A 15,926-nucleotide genomic window follows, 5' to 3' on the forward strand; every position below is an offset into this window, starting at 1 on the left:
AGACAAAACAAAACTAATGGATTAGAATGGACTTACTGGTATTCTACTATAGAACTATTGTGACTCTAGCAATGGAAGAAATTGTATCATTGATGTGAAGACAGTGGCCACAGGAGTTGCTGAAGGCAGGGAAAGGGAAGAAAAGGTGTGATGTGGGAGCATTTTTGGGACTTGGGAGTTGTCCTGAATGATATTGCAGGGACAGATGCTAGACATTATATGTCCTACCATAACCCACTGAATGGACTGAGGGAGAGTGTAAACTAAAATGTAAACTATAATCCACATGGTGTAGCAGTGCTCCAAAATGTATTCACCAAATGCAATGAATGTGCCACACTGATGAAAGAGGCTGTTGATGTGGGAGAAGTGGGGGTGGGGAGTGGGGTATATGGAAACGTCTTATATTTTTTAATGTAACTTTTGTGTGATCTATGTGTCTTTTAAAAAAGACAAAAAATTTGCTTAAAAAAAAAACAATTGGGGGCAGCAGACTTGGCCGAGTGGTTACGGTGTCCATCTACCACATGGGAGGTCCACAGTTCAAACCCTGGGCCTCCTTGACCCATGTGGAGCTGGCCCATGCGCAGTGCTGATGCGCACAAGGAGTGCCCTGCCACACAGGGGTGTCCCCTGCGTAGGGGAGCCCCACACGCAAGGAGTGCACCCCATAAGGAGAGCCGCCCAGCGCAAAAGAAAGTGCAGCCTGCCCAGGAATGGTGCCGCACACATGGAGAGTTGGCACAACAAGATGACGCAGCAAAAAGAAACACAGATTCCCATGCCACTGACAACAACAGAAGTGGACAAAGAAGACACAGCAAACAGACACAGAGAACAGACAACCAGGGTGGGGGAGGGGAGGGAAGAGAAATAAATAAATAAATCTTAAAACAACAACAACAACTGGGAACTCATCAACAGGTTACTTTTTAAGGATTGGCAGCCTACGAAATGAGCTGGAAGTGACTTAACTTTGCCTTATGCAGATAATCTCTAGACAGCGTGATTTGCCAGGGAGATTCTCTTGCTTTAGGTTTATAAAACTGCAGCAATAATGGAGTCAGCTGAGAGGTGATTAAAATGCTGTAATTTATAAAACTTGAAAGAGAAGAGCAAACATAAATTCTCATGCCCCACCAAGGTACAACCTGAGAAAAGAGAGCTGGAATTTAGACTCACTCCCAGCATGCAGGAACTGAGTGACTTTGGGTAGGTGATATATACCATCTATTGTGTCTACCTCATAAGGGGTAAAAGATCACAATGAGCCAAGATCAAATGAGAAGAACAAGTAAAAATGCCTTGTAAGCTGCCCTGTGTTGCTGAAACATCAGGTATTTCTTATCATTATGTTTTTAAGATCTCGCTGCTCTCCTTAACCTTGTATTTACTTTACCTTCAGAAGTTGCCATCTTCTTCATGTCTTTTGATAATGTAATAATCAAATGAATTTCTATCCAAAAGTCCCTAGTACAGTGCCAATCTTCATTGGCCTTTTCTATCTCCATGTTCTTGTTCTGTTTGTAATACAGATGATTTAATAACAATTTTTCCTAGTTATCTTATTATTTAGTCATTATACTTCAGTCTTGAGCCTTTCTTTTAGTGACTCATAGTACGAGCTCCAGAGAGGCAGTATTTTTTGTTATCCATGGTAAAACCTCAGCACTATAACAATATCCAGTAGATTGTATATGATCAATAAATATTTGTTGAATATAAATGACAACTAAAATTAATGTTGTCAATATCTGTGTACCTTAAGTCTCCAAAGAGAAAACTATGAGATGCACTTATATAGACTGGATTTAAAGATCCAAATGCTAGGTCGTCACTTAGGAATCTCTGACTAGGACTTATCAAAATTATATTATCTCTCATTAAGAGAACAGGTAGCATATCTCAATTCTAACTGGTTCTCAGAAAGAATTCGTAGTTCATAATGGAAATTTCGTATACACCTTCAAATTTCTATGAATTTCTTAGGCGCTTTTATTATCCCTTTCTTAGCTCCAGATGCTGATAAGCAACATCACTGAGGACCTGATGTCATTCATTTGCCATGTTATGCATTTGCGATGAGTCTTACGATGTGGTTCCTGTTTCCCACATGCTTAGCATGTAGTCAGGGAGACAGACGGGTACCAGAAGAGAGGAATGCTGATGACATGGGTGTGTTCGCTTTGTGAAAAGCCACTGAGTGGTATACTTTGTGATCTGCACACTTTTCAGCATGCATGTTCTATTTTGATTGAAAGTTTACAAAAACAAAACATAGCAACCATTAAGTATGAGATTATGGGTACAGGCAATAAATAAATGCAGCAGAGGTATGGAAACAGTGGACACTGAGAGCCAGGGCAACTAGGAAAGCCATCTGGAGGAGACAGGACCTGATCTGGGCCTTGTGACAAGCACAGAACTTAACAGAAAAGGCAGGAGGCATCAAGGAGGCTGAAACGGGCATGGCAGGCAGGGCCAAATAAACCAGCCCGGATACATGCAGGGTTCTTAAAAAGCAGTAGTGAGGAAGACTGAAGCTAGAGATACAAGGAGGATGAATCAGATTAAAGGGGGCCCTGAGAGACAGACTCAAGAGTTAGACTTCACCCTAGTGGTAGGGAACGGCTGAAGGTGTTTTGAGTAGGCTGGTGGCCTGATGAAAACCATGTTTTAGGGAGATTAATCTGGGTATGGTATACCACACTGACTGGAAAAGGGGACAAGAAAAGAAAAAGAAAGGAGACCTTGGTGGGAGTTAGTCATGAGGGAGGTACTGAGAGTCTATTGACTAAAACAACAGCAATGGGCCTGAAAAGACTGGAGCAGATGTGAAATAGTATGAATGAAATACCAACAGGACTCCTCAGTGACATTCTGGATGAGAGGAGGAGACAGCAAAAGGAGATGAGAAAAATCATGGACAACAGAGAAAGGGGGGGATACAAAGGTACCATTGGTAATAAATGAACATTTCTGAGATGCAGCTATATAATGGGGGGAAAAAATCCAGGTCTAAAGTTTACACACTGCGGCTATACCTTAGGTGTATGTGTTCCAAACCCTTCTCCAACCTCGGGGTTTCCTGATAGGTTCTGAGGATATGTATTAAAGACATGAAGTCTATAGCACAGTAGATCATGGTAAAAGTTTCACAACTGTCTGGTTTTTTACTGCATTGTATTCTTTATATATTAGGAAAAAGAGCTCTATATGCTGTGAATTGCAAATACATTTTTTCCAAGTTTGTCATTTGTCTTTTGACAAGGATTTTTCCCATGTAAATTTAAATTTAAATTTTCATGAACTCAAATTTATCACAACAGGAGATTTTTAAGACAGTTACCTAATGCCAATGTTGTTATACACTGCCAATACAATAAGACTACTGGAGCTAGAACCTGAAGTTTCAAGGTTTTAAGTAACTTGCACAAGGGCACATACAAGGGTAGAAAATTGAGATTCAAAACCAGGCAGTCCAGGAAGCGGATGTAGCTCAAGCAGTTGGGCACCCACCTACCATATGGGAGGTTCTGGGTTCAGTTCTCGGTACCTCCTAAAGAAGCTGAGCAAGACAGTGAGCTGACACAACAAGATAACGCAATGGGGAAACACAATGAGAGGAAATACAATGAGAGACACAACACAATGAGAGACACAACAAGCAGGGAGCAGAGGTGGCTCAAGCGGTTTGGTACTTCCTTCCCACATGGGAGGTCCCGGGTTCAGTTCCCAGTGCTTCCTAAAAAGAAGATGAGCAGACAGCAAGGGCAAACAATGGGGTGGGGGTGGGAGGATAAATAAAAATAAAATAAAATAATTAAAATAAATCCTAAAACAGCAGCAAACCAGGCAGTCCAACTCTGAGAGGTGGAGCTCTTTAACCCCTACACTCTATGGCCCCATTCGTACAGTAGTACAGTACGGCTCTTCATAAATCACAGTGAGGAACCCTGACACAGATAACTCCATAAGATGGAAACAAATGTATTCTTTCACTCATTATTCCTGCTTCTACTACAGCTGTACATCCTGGACAAGGTTTAAGAATCAGAAGGCTCTGGCTAAGCTGGAAGAATTTTAATTGAATTCTGGATGAAACCAAGCACAAATCAACTAAACTGCTCCATTTCATTAGGTACCTAAGAGGAAAAGAGAAAAAGCTTAAACTAGCAGTTTAAAAAAAGAAAAAAGAAACTTAGTCACTCTTTCTAGCCTAAAGTAGTTCATGAAAAGCAAAGTAATCTATTGTGTAGAAAATAATAGACCTAACAGGAAAAATTTAAATGAAAATGAATCATATCAAGGTATTTAAGTCATGTTTTCTTCTCCCATGGTTGACTGTTTTTTATTTTTATTTTAATAACAATTCCCTTGGGAATTTTGAAACCTAATTCATTTCCTTTAGGGAAATACTTTTCTTTCACACACACACACACACAACCCTGTTGTTATGGAAGCCAGTATTTTAAAACGTGTTGTAAAAGAACAATGAACAGCTACACAAAACTTTACAGATATTTGATAAAGAAATAAAAAAAGATCTTAAGACTGCCAATATTTGTGATATCACTAGTAAATAAGTATTGACTTGGATGATTTAAGAAGAAATTTTAAAACCTAATTAAGTATGATATTTGAAAACCGTTACATGCATAATTGCTGTCCTTTATTGAATATTCAATAATATCTTTAGTGAACTAAACAAACTTTTCCCATTATCAAGTAAAAAAAGAAATGTAGCCCATCAGGATCAAAGAGTTTTGGTCAAAACCAAGCTTCCCTCACAGAATCTCAAGAGAAAATCCAACCATCCTGCTGTCTCCTACTCACACAGCTTGGTAAACCTACCATTTTTAGTTTGTACACATTTATTTCCTAGGGAGAACACAGAGGGAATTATTGATTTCTGGTCATGTAGTGGTGTACACTGAAATAAAACAAATGGCAAGATTTAAGGGCTAACTGGGGTCATTTTTCCTTGCATTCATTTCAGACCTTCTACTCCTTTCTCCCAGGCTTTGTGGCACAACCATCAAAGGCCAGAAATAACTCCGAATGTGACTAGGCTGCAGAGATGAGACTGAAAATCGCAGACAGGGGTGGGGAAGAACCTTCCCATATCCATGACTTCAAGCCACAAAACTGAATGGCCAATCTTCAACAGCCCAATGACAAATCTGTTGGGGACTCCTGCTCATGTGGCTTCCCAAATGAAGTTTGTTCCCTTTCTTGGATGCGAGGCAAAGGAGTGGTCATTCTCTTCAAAAACTCTTCAAAATCTACTTCTTGTGCTGGACATCCTCAGTGAATTATTTGCTGTCCAATATATTTTCAATAAAAGGAAATTCAGTTTTGAAGCCCAAATTGAAGATTTAAAATAAGTAAATCCTTTGCAAATGATCTCATTCTCGGTATATGTAAGTTAAAATTAACCCTTAAAACATAATCTAGGGCAAGGGAAAGTGTGCAAAGGTTGTTCAATTAATGCAAATATTTAAGGGATGTGCTGGGTCCCATTTCTCCCAAAGAAAGGATGACTAGATTGTTTTCATGGATGCAACTAGATGTTTGAAACCCAAAGTAGAGGGAACAAGAATAGCAAATGCATGCTACTTTGAATTTTTTCCAGTGCTTCTCTTCTATAATGTTTTACCAACTTCTATTTCTCACAATTAACCCCTATTTATGATAAAAGTAACAGTAATGACACTGTTTTATATTTAATAATAATAAGGCTTACCCACCAGGGATGGTATGAGGATGAGTGAAAAATAGTCTGACAGGCACTCTGATCTCTTTGGGAAGGTTCTCCTAGTAAGAAATCTTGTTGTGGTTAAATAACACTTTTTATCCAAGGATCTAAAAGTGTCTTAGAGAGCCTAGTTCATTAACCCTTCAAAAGTTGCTGTGATATAAATAAGAATTGAGCATGATTATTCCTACTTAAAAAATTAGAAACAGAGACAGGCTAGCACCACTAGCATTGTGATAAAAACTTAAGAGCTCTGGGTACCAGACCTGGAATACAGCCCACTTGTACACCATGCCTACAAGGCAGTGTGTATGGGCCTCCCAATTCAGATGACAAAACTGTACCAGAGAATGCCAAGAGGAAAGAATTTCTATCCTTAGGCTATACAATCTGACAATGAAGAAAGTTTTCATTTGATTTTATGATCAAGAATGAGAAACAAATTAGCCTTGGAAGATCCTAATTGAAAAACAACAAAACAAATAAAAGTACATTTCAGAGGCATTCTTCATGAAAGAGCCTCTGAGAACAGCATTAGTAAGACTTTGGGTTAGTAGACAGAAAGGTACAGGCACCAAACGAAAAATACTATAGATTTTGAAAAACAAGACTTTTCATATATCATGTGGCCAATCTCACTTAGAATTAGGGTCACAACAAGTTTTGTTTTAAAGTTTGTCAAAATTCCCCAAGCCTAAAAAATGATTCTGAGTTTCTTCTAAGGATACCACTCAATTCAAATTCTCAAGCCTTCTCATACCTTAAATTTTTCTTTAGGCTACATGCGAGCTTACTTCTGAAGAGAGCAGATGTGGGAGGAATGGAGAGGCAAGAAGAAAAACAGAGATCCAACACATCCAGGGGTAAAAGAAATCTTCCATCTACTTAAAAAAATATTCATATAGACTGCACCTATGTGGATTCTTTCCAAGTATCATCACAAAAGAACCTAATTGAGCCTGTTTACACTAAGATAAGCCATGTTCTCTCTCTCTCTTTCTCTCTCTCACACACACACACACAACTTTGCTTTTGCTTGGAAATAAAAAACGGAGATGTCTTTTCTACTGAGGAGAGGGGACAAAAGGTTCTTCCAGCAAACTGGACTTCAATGCTGTCCCATCAATGACGCATAGCAGCTCTTGCTCCATCTTCCAATACAGATGATATTTCATAGGGATGTTCTACAGTTACAGTAAGTTATAAGACAGAAGTTTGAGCTCTGATTGTTTTTTCACTCACTGATATAACGTCCAGTGTATCAGTACAGGAACCAAAAAAGCATAGTTCTCCTAAAAGAAAAAAGGTTTATTGGGAACTCAGCTTACGGTTTCTATAGAGTCATTACTGGTATTGTAGGGCTTTGAAATTTTTAAGGACTGTAACAGGAACATCTATTTTAGAATAAAACAAAGCACAGTCGGCAGGTAGTGACTATCCAGATTAATCTCTGAATACAGTCCTACCTTTGCCGAAGATGCCACTTTCGATTTTAAACCTCAAACTGCAGTGATCAGTGGTGTGAGAGCCAGTAATAATAGCTAATAATAGCCAACAAAATGAGGCCAGAATGTACTTCCAGGAGGCCTGGGTTCCTAAGATCTGAGGAGCAAGGTCAAGGTCAGTTTGTGGAAGAAATAATTCTGGTCATCTTTGCCTTTATAAAGAAAGCAGCAAAATGGCTCTAAATTAGTGGGACAGCTGTGATTTTCAACCCATAAGCATGCTGATCCAGCGTTGAGCCTCTCCGTTAAACAAGTACCAAAAATCCTGTGTACTGTCTGAGCCCACATCCCCATCTCCACCAGCTGAAAGGGCTTATGAACGGGATTGGGTTCCTTTCCCAGGAGAGGAAAGTGACCTTCCCTCATTCATTCTGCTCTCCCACATCACTGGTCTTGGATGCAGTGAGCATGAGGTATGTTAATGGCCTGACCTAAGGCAGTGCCAGGCAGAAGTCAGACAAACAGAGCCAGGGAATGAAGGCTTCCAAACTTCCATCAAATAATCACTCAGGATGGCACTTCTGGATGGGTGGCCTGAGCTTCACTGCTGATGTAAGGATTATCAGGTTTAAGACTCTGCTGGTAAGGCCAAATGACCTATCAGAGGGTGAATTAAAACCACTATATACAAACAGGATGTCAGGCAGTTCTGCTGAGCACCTCCATACTCAAAATGCCAAGGGGCCTCCCCTCCCTGCAGCACTTCAATTTTAAAAGTAGCAAGAAAAAATACGGGGTGGGGGTGGAGGAGAGAGAAGACACCGTGCTGACACTGCTGAAAAGCCTACACCTAATCCCAGCACACACCAGCACTCTCAGTCTGTTTCTGCAGCAGCGTGGAGGATTAGCATCAGAGCTGGGCTGCTGGAATTTCAGTTTGGTACAAAATTCCTCCCAGAAAAAGCTTTGTCTTGGGGTATGGGTACTACTGTTTCGCCAGGACAAAACTACCCCTGATGGCTGCTGGCTAGCTGAAACTCTTCCACCTTGAAGCCTGTGATCACCAACCCCGAAGGCAGGTGCCCTTTCGAAACTAATCTAGGCAATGTTCTGAAATATTTCCCTCCGAAGAATGCCTCTTACTGCTCATTAAAATTTACCGCTCTTTTCTTTGGGATTTGGTTATCTTCCCCCAGGTATTATTCATGACAGTCCCTCAAAAGAAAGGCAACAAAATATAAATGTTTGATCTTTGCATTATATATTAGAAAGGAAATTAAAATCAGCAGAAACAAATTCCAGAAGGGAAGCAATGCGGACAGCTGTAGGGATGGATTCTTCTTGGGCTGGAGGTCTGGAGGCGAGTAGCTTTAGGGAGGCCGGGCATAAAGGAGCTGCCAAGGCAACCAATTCAGAAAAAGATCAAGGTGAGAGTGCAGAAAGCAAGCTCATCCAGCTCAGCCCATTTCCACTTCAACTTTTCCAACATGGGAATAGCATCCAGAAGTTAAAGAGCAAGTCAGATGTACCTAGGCAATATCAGGCAATAGAAAAAAGCAGATATACATAAAATGGTAACAGCTTTTCAAATAATAGCTGGGTTTGATTTGGTTCCTTGGAAAACGGGAGAGGTTGATCTTAGATTTTCAACTAAATTACCTCATTAGAAAGGAGACATGAAGTATTTCCTTCTCTGTCAGAAGCACAGGAAGTGTGCTTTCAGTAGCATCATTGTAGCATCTTATACTAGGGAACACAAAACCACTATAGGTGTGGGCTAAAAGTCAAATAAGCAAAAAGCCTTGGAAGAGTGACAGGATTATCATCCCCATGCACACCACCAGAAGACATGAGTTGTGAGGCCACTACGATGTAAGGAATTGGCATCAATGTTTCAATCTAGAACTCAGAGAGTAAACTTTGTATTGGAGTTCTGGTTGATTTATACTCCATTTTCTCACTTCTCATTCGTAATAATGAAGTTTACATTTGAGCATTAGTTCTAAAATCATTTCTAAAATGATTTCTTTCCCCCAAGATATGGGGGAAAGGGCATCATTTCTTAAGAAGTCACACAGCTTCATGGCATAGTGACTTCACTATTGTTTCTTACCTCTTTCTGCCAGTGTCTTCTAACGTTTGGAATAACACTTAAACATCATCGGCATCAAGCCGACTAATCCAGCATCATTTCATTAGGTCTGTTCTCTGAATAGGTTGCCTCAAAGAGAATAGTGCTCTGTCACCATCCCTGGGTCTAGATTTACATTTGGTTACCAGTCTGTTTAAAATGTAGCCAAATACACATGATGGAACCAAAGTGAACTATACCCCAAATGATAAGAATGGACCCCAAGAAATGAACCCATAAAAGAGATGAATATTTCCCACAATAAGAGCAGGTATGCTGCCTAAGAGTTCATAGGAATTCACAGTTTATAGCAATGAGACCAAAGACAGCTGAATATTTAGTCATGTTTATTTTCCCCTCCCCATACAAGCATCCAACTTACTAATTTACATTTAGTAAGTATTAAGTAAACATTACCAAATACTTTTATTTTCATCCTAAGAACTAGAAATAATTTTAAGAAAAGTAATCTTAGTGTCTAAATTTTTTCAACTCTCACAGTCTTTGCTAAACCATGGCCTACTACTTAGTATTGTGTAGGCTAGACCCTTCCAAAATGATCATTACCTGCCAGGACCACACATGGAAGTATTTCAGTACCGCTGGAAAGATAAATAGCCAATGAATGTAACTTTAAAAGAGAGCTAGGGGAAGCAGATGTGGCTCAAGCGACTGAGCTCCCACCTACCACATGGGAGGTCCAGGGTTGGTTCCTGGTGCCTCCTAAAGAGAAGATGAGCAGGCCCAGAAAGCACACAGCGAATGGACACAGAGAGCAAACAGCAAGTGCAAATGATGGGGGGTTATAAATAAGTTTTTTTAAAAAAGAGAGAGAGAGAGCTAGAAGGGAGAAAGGAAGGTAAGTGGAAAGGAGGGAAAGAATCATGTATGAACAGGCAACAGACTAGGGAAGGTGCATGTTTCCAGAACATGTGTTGGCTTCTGTGATGGTTAGGCTAATGTGTCAACTTGGCCAGGTCATTGTGCCCAGTTGTTTGGTCAAGCAAGCACTGGGCTAACTGTAATACAAGGGCATTTATAGACTTTAGTCACCAGAGACTTTACTGCATAGATAGCAGATTATATTTACATCAGTCAGGGAGATTGCCATCGGCAATGAGTAAAGCAATGAATGACAACTTTATCCAATCAGTTGAATGCCTTAAAAGGGGAAGTGATTTCAGCATTTAGAGAACTTCCCAGCTATCTTTGGACAGCCAGTGTCTCCCAGAAACTCATCAAGGACCTTCACTGGACTTTCATCGGATCCCCTGGTTTGCAGCCTCCCTGAGGAACCTGGACTTGTGCATCCCCATGGTCACAAGAGACTCTTATAAAATTGCATACTATTGACAGATATCTCCTGTTGATTCTGTTTCCCTAGAAAACCCCCACTCATGCAGCTTCTGTCAGAAATCAGCCAGTTGCTCGGCTTTCAGTTTCATTTTAATAATGGTTTCACCCCTCTGACAGTTGTATCTTTGGTTGCTCTCATTAGTGTTTTAAGAATTCACTTTCCCGGCAAAGTGATATATAAAACAAATTTAGAGGAAAAGTTTTGGTGAAATTGTTTGCATTTGAATCTGTTTTTCCTCGAAGACCCAAAAATAAGGACTTTCAGAACCAACCAGAAGCATTTCAAACTGCACTCTTTCCTTATATATCCACAGGCTTAAGAAATTGCCCATTTAACTGTCAGAGGTCTTTCATATCCTTTAACAGTATAGTATTGCTGTTTCTATTACTAGCAAAATATGAAAAGCGCCTAGTAATTTTTTGCGATCTTCCATTTTTATAAGTTTTGTTTGTTTTTTTAATTATCAAGAATGAAGGGAAGTAGACTTGGCCCAATGGATAGGACATCTGCCTACCACATAGGAGGTCTGTGGTTCAAACCCGGGGCCTCCTTGACCCATGTGGAGCTGGCCCATGCGCAGGGGTGTCCCCCGTGTAGGGGAGCCCCACGCGCAAGGAGTGCGCCCTGTAAGGAGAGCCGCCCAGCACAAAAGAAAGTGCAGCCTGCCCAGGAATGGCGCCGCACACATAGAGAGGTGACACAGCAAGATGATGCAACAAAAAGAAACACAGATTCCCGGTGCCGCTGATAAGGACAGACAGTCACAGAAGAACACACAGCAAATGGACACAGAGAGCAGACAACGGGGGGGTGGAGAGAGAGAAAAATAAATTTTAAAAAATAAAATAAATCTTTAAAAAAAAAAAAAGTATGGAGGCAGAGTTATAGTCTATCCCTAACACAGCAAAGTAAAAGTAGCCATATTTTGGCAAGATGTCTTGTCACAGGCTCCTTCCTAAATTCTACATTTTTCTGATATTCATGCTAATTGTAAAACTAGCACAATTTATTTACAAGTTCGTATTCTTTTTGTTGAATAATTTTTATTAAGACATTCTGTAATAAAACAAATGAAACTGCAAAAAAAATCATTGCTCATGTTTCAAGTTAATTAGTGCACAACAAAGAGAAGTACACAATTAGTTTGGGATATATTTTGAAAGGAAAGGAAATTAAATGTAAATGCAAGTTCATTATTATCCACATCAGCTGAGTCTTTTTATGTAGAGTAATAAAGTTGCAATCAAACCTAATTGAAAAGATGAAATTCATTATTAATGGATGATTGTGGATGTGAATGAACTACAGGTATATTATTATTTGGGGCTCTTTTTCTTAAATTACGTAAGTTAATTTTTAAAAAGAAATAAACATTTGTTAGAAAAGAATCAAGTAAACAGAAAGCAACAGCACTGACTGATAGTTTTTAACTGAATATTTATGACACAATATCTCTTCAGGGTCTAGTAAATTGAGCATCATATCTAGTCATAAAGCAGCAAGTTTTATAGGGCGAAATAAAAGATAATTAAACTAAGCTCTAACCTCTAATACAAGGGCCAGCAACCTTTTCTGTAAAGGACCAGGTGGCCATACGGTCTCTATGGTAACTACTATGGTAACACACAAGCAGCCATAGGCAATATGTAAATGAATGAGCATTTCTGTATTCCAATAGATCTATATTTATGGACCCTAAAAGTTAAGTTTCATGTAATTTTCACCTGCCATGAAATCTTCTGATTTTTCCAACCACTAAAAATGTAAAAGGGGCGGCGGACTTGGCCCAGTGGTTAGGGCATCCATCTACCACATGGGAGGTCCGCGGTTCAAACCCTGGGCCTCCTTGACCCATGTGGAGCTGGCCCATGCACAGTGCTGATGCGCACAAGGAGTGTCCCCCGCGTAGGGGAGCCCCATGCACAAGGAGTGTGCCCCGTGAGGAGAGCTGCCCAGCGCCAAAGAAAGTGCAGCCTGCCCAGGAATGGTGCCGCACACAAGGAGAAATGACACAACAAGATGATGCAACAAAAAGAAACAGATTCCCGTGCCACTGACAACAACAGAAGCGGACAAAGAAGACGCAGCAAACAGACATACAGAACAGACAACCGGGGTGGGGGGGGGGAGAGGGAGAGAAATAAATAAATCTTAAAAAAAAAAGTAAAAACCATTTGTAGCTTGAGGGCCACACAAAAACAGGCGGTGGGCTGTATTTGGCCCATAACCTATAGTTTGCTGACCCATTTGCTAAGAGCTTACAATCTGAAGCACTGGGCAAAAATAGCCCCTTAGACAAACCTAGGATTCTACTAATGATGCATAACAGAACATTTTTTTCTTCTGTCTTCTAAATCTGATTTCTATGGAAAACAGTTTTAATCAGTCAATCCAGAAAAGCTCCTGAGTGCTTGCCAGATGCAAGACACATTGCTAAATACTTAGGGGTACATAAGAGGTGTCTGCAAAATCCAAGTGGGAAAAGAGGGAAGGATTTCAGAGATGTTAAGGAGCTCCATGGACTGGGATGCCTCCTGCCATCATGGAGGAGGTGGGATCTCCATGATGCTTTGAAGAATGGGTAGGATTTGTAGAGCAAGAAAAACAGAGATAATGATAATGACTTGGGGAATAGCCATGTTCAGGGGTGATTTTAAAAAGTAGATCCAGAAGCAGGAAGAAAATTAGGAGAGCCAACTGCCACTGAAGCCAAGAGAAGAGTGCATTTGAAGGCAAAAAGGGTTTAATAGTCTTAATGCAGTTATGGAGGAACAAAGTAAAAGTAGGCCATGGCACTGAACAAATAAGGGCTGTCAGTGACTTCTTCATAGTGTCGTTTTAGTACAATGATAGGGACGACAGAGATTCAGGGAATTAAATAGGGAATAGTTTGAAAGGGAAGGTGGTAGGAAGAACAGCTTTATGATCTTTAGCTCAGAAAAACAAACTACTTTTTTAAAGGTAACAAAACAAAAAAAATCACTCCAGTGAAAGATGTAGCTACCATCTTAGTTGCTTGCTCTAGGGAAACATTCTAATCAGAAAGTTACTCCTTATATTGATTAAATTATCACACCCTTTGAAGTCAAATGAACCAATTTTTATGGTAAGGTCAGCAGTAAATAAAAGCTGCATCTATCCTAAACACTGAAGAAAGGCACAGACAAGACTTCAAGTTTTTTGGAAAGTAATTATTAAAAAATAAAAAGTACACACATGCAACAAATGTGCTCTATTTTCCTCCTAAATGTGTGTGTCTGTCTTTTCTTCTTTCTTTTTAAAATTTTAAATTGTGAAATAGGTTCAGACTTATAGACAAGCTATAAGAATAGTACAAAGAATTCCTGTATTCCTTTTATCCTTCTTTCTTTTTTGTAAGTTATTTCTTATTTTAAATTTTAAGAAAAGCATCCTTTGGCTAAACTTCCTGTATTTTGTTGTTGTTGTTGTTTTGTTTTTTCTGATGAGGATACTGCCAATAAACGTTAACCTTTTGGCCAGTCATTCAGTTTAAAAACTGCTGGGGCCTGAGTAGTTTATTTAATGCTACACATGACTCATTCACAAGTTGCAGGAAAGAAAGGTAGAGTATGAATTCACTTAACTCTTGTTTAGAATTCACGGTGCTTCTTTAATTTGTGGATTGATGTTTTTCATCAGTTCCATCTCATTCTCACTCTTTATTCACTCCTTTTGGGACTCCAAATAAATGAATGGTAAACCTTCTCACTTTAGCCTCTATGTCTCTTGTTTTCTGTAATTTTTATCTTTTTCTCTGTCCATGCAGCATTCTAAATAATTTCTCCTAATTTTCAGTTCACCGTTTCCCTCTTCAGCTATGTCTAATTTGGTGTTAAACCCATTCATTGAGCTCTTAATTTCAGTTATTACATTTTAAGTTCTAGCATTTCTATTGGATTCTTTGTCAAAACTGTCAAAACACTTTTTAAAATATAGTTCCCTATTCCCTGATGAAATTTTCAAGTTTGGCTTTTATTTCTTTGAACATACTAAAGCATAGTTGTTTTTAGTACAAGTCAGAAAGCTCTAGAATCTCATGTCTCTTTATGAGTTTTGGATGTCTGCTGTTTATGCTGCTTTTGCTGCAGGTGAGTGATTTCCGCATAGGTCTTGTTATCTCTGACTGTGTAGTGCCCATTTTTAAGGGAAAATCTCCTTAAAGGAATATTTTTAGGCAGAGGGTGATGGTACCTTCCTCCAAAAGACTGGAGCACTACCAGTTCAGAGTTTCCTTAATCCAAGTTCAAGGTCTCTGGATCTCTCTATCTTCTTTTAGAAAACTAAGAGTAAGTTATTGTACTATCTAGGGATCCTCTTTGTCATATTTTACCCTCACATTTCTCATCTCCTTGTCCTTTTGCTAGAGATTCCCTTGACTTTAGCTTCCAATCCTTGACTGAATGTATGTGAGGATATGTATGTAATTCCCAAGAACTCTCTTTATTCTCTAACTGATCCTTTTTCATAACATCTTATTTATATTTTCCAACTGAGATTCTTAGAAAACTGCATGTGTGCTTCTCTAACAAGTTGCCTACTTCACGTGATTATCAAAAATAATGTAATTGCTTTCAATGCTGTGGATATAAAGTATTTCAAAATATTAGTATGTTCAAGTGAACTGCATTTAATAAGGGTCAACAATGTGTAAGCATTAAAAGTTTAGAGAAAAAGTGATAAATGATTAGTGATTTTGCTTAAATTATATTAAAATTTCAAGTCATGGAATACCAAGTAATAGAAATGACACCATAGCTACTTGTGGTAATGAGATATGGTGACTTTATCTTCAATTCAACTTGCTGTTATTTATCCTAATACAATAGTGCACAGAATATTTAATGGTAGACATTCAGGGCAAGGCATTCTGAAAAAGTAAAGTTTTGAGGGAAAAAAACGTAAATGAGCTGAGTGACTAAGAAGTAGTTGTTGTTGTTTTTAAAGATTTATTTATTTATCCCCGCCCCCCCCCCCCCCCCCCCCCGTTGTCTGTTCTCTGTGTCTATTCACTGCGTTTTCTTCTTTCTCTGTTTCTGTTGTTGTCAGTGGCGCAGGAATCTGTGTTTCTTTTTGGTGCGTCATCTTGTTGTGTCAGCTCTCCGTGTGTGAGGCACCATTCCTGGGCAGGCTGCACTTTCTTTGGCGCTGGGCAGCTGTCCTCACGGGGTGCACTCCTTGCGCGTGGGGCTCCCCTACACGGGGGACACCCCTGCA

General features: G+C 39.5%; 1 protein-coding gene and 1 long non-coding RNA gene across 5 annotated transcripts in view; one reads left to right on the top strand and one right to left on the bottom strand.

Moving 5' to 3' along the window:
• ASCC1 (activating signal cointegrator 1 complex subunit 1) overlaps positions 1–15,926 on the bottom strand; it is a 112,793-nt gene that overhangs the window by 4,557 nt on the left and 92,310 nt on the right. The window lies entirely within an intron of this gene.
• LOC131278747 (uncharacterized) lies at positions 1,179–5,370 on the top strand. 2 transcript variants are annotated; one of them, XR_011648947.1, is made up of 2 exons: positions 1,179–1,337; positions 5,022–5,370. It is a non-coding gene; the product is annotated as an uncharacterized lncRNA (long non-coding RNA). The 2 variants fall into 2 exon arrangements; XR_009186172.1 differs by lacking the exon at positions 1,179–1,337 and adding an exon at positions 1,863–2,175.

This window comes from Dasypus novemcinctus, chromosome 6 (assembly GCF_030445035.2).
Source record: "Dasypus novemcinctus isolate mDasNov1 chromosome 6, mDasNov1.1.hap2, whole genome shotgun sequence".
Classification (NCBI taxonomy): Eukaryota; Metazoa; Chordata; class Mammalia; order Cingulata; family Dasypodidae; genus Dasypus; species Dasypus novemcinctus.